The sequence below is a fragment of the Rutidosis leptorrhynchoides genome, chromosome 2 (assembly GCF_046630445.1).
Source record: "Rutidosis leptorrhynchoides isolate AG116_Rl617_1_P2 chromosome 2, CSIRO_AGI_Rlap_v1, whole genome shotgun sequence".
Lineage (NCBI taxonomy): Eukaryota > Viridiplantae > Streptophyta > Magnoliopsida > Asterales > Asteraceae > Rutidosis > Rutidosis leptorrhynchoides.
This window is the reverse complement of record NC_092334.1, coordinates 133,693,470-133,694,815: the sequence shown is the minus strand read 5'-3', so window position 1 is coordinate 133,694,815 and position 1,346 is coordinate 133,693,470. Positions and strand designations below refer to the sequence as shown.

General features: G+C 37.2%; 1 non-coding gene across 1 annotated transcript; it reads left to right on the top strand.

Annotated features, from left to right (window-relative positions):
• Positions 1-486: 486 nt before the first annotated feature.
• LOC139894788 (small nucleolar RNA R71) lies at positions 487-593 on the top strand. The gene has a single exon (XR_011775271.1). It is a non-coding gene; the product is annotated as a small nucleolar RNA R71 (small nucleolar RNA).
• Positions 594-1,346: the final 753 nt, after the last annotated feature.

The following is a 1,346-nucleotide window of genomic DNA, read 5'->3' as shown; positions in this document are numbered from 1 at the left end:
TTATTATTGGGTCCATTTGGATTGTAAAGAATGTCTTTATTTCGATTAAAGTTTGGCCTTGGTGGTTGATAATTATTTTGATAATTATTTCACGGCCTTTGGTTTATGTAGGAAACATTCTCTCGTTGTTCCATCGTTTGCTCAACATTACAATCTTTTGTTAAGTGTGGTCCACCGCATTGCTCACAACTGATTCGTATTGCGTGAATATCTTTAGTCATCTTTTCCATTCGTCTCTCGAAAGCATCTATTTTTGCGGAAACAGAATCAAAGTTATGGCTAGAATCGGCTCTAGCCGCTTTAGATGAATGAAAAATATCTTTTTCCTGATGCCACTAATGAGAGTGGGATGCTGTGTTATCAATGATCTTGTGAGCTTCGGTTGCGGTTTTCTTCATAATGGAACCACCAGTTGCTGTGTCGATGTCTTTTCGTGCGGCGATGTCGACGCCTTTATAGAAAATTTGCACTATTTAAAAAGTATCTAAACCGTGTTGAGGACACCCTCTCAACATCCTTCCGAATCTTATCCATGCCTCATATAACGTTTCATTTGGCTTTTGCACGAATGTGGCAATTTCTCTTTGAAGTCTCACGGCTTTAGATGTCGGAAAGAATCTTTGAAGAAATTTCTCAACTAAAATATCCCATGAGTCAATCGTTCCTTCAGGTAACGATTCTAACAAATCTTTGGCTTCTCCTTTTAAAGTCCATGGAAACAACATAAGATAAATAGTTTCATCCTCAACTTCTCGGATTTTAAATAGATTACAAATCCTATTAAAAGTTCGAAGATGTTCGTTTGGATCTTCTTTTGTTGTACCACCAAATTGGCACTGATTGGTGATCATGTGTAGGATTTGTCCTTTGATTTCAAAATCTGATGCTCTAACATCTGGCTGATTAATGGCGTGACCTTGGCCCGTGTGTGTGGCTCTCATTCGGTCTTCCATACTTTGAGGTTCCGTTACTTCCATAATTGAATTTGTTAAATCCGAATCACTAGAAGATTCTGATTTAACTATTTGTGGTTCAGGAGAAATGATTAGTGGTTCAGGATCTTGGAATTGTCCTTGAATATCCTCCGGATTCTCAGTTCTGAAGTCGGGTTCAAAAGATGGATTGTCGAAAATTTGAATTGGAGTATTTGTTCGACTGGATGATGATTCTAAAGAAAAATCAACAGCGGAAATATTGGCTAGATGTCTTGATCGAGTTACAGGTGGTGAACGTATGAAAGGTGGTGAACGTTTTGCTCGGTGCATTCACTGAATATCCTATTAGTTATAAAAATAAAAATTATATAAGTTATCAAATTAATAGACTTTTCTGATTTTGCCCACATT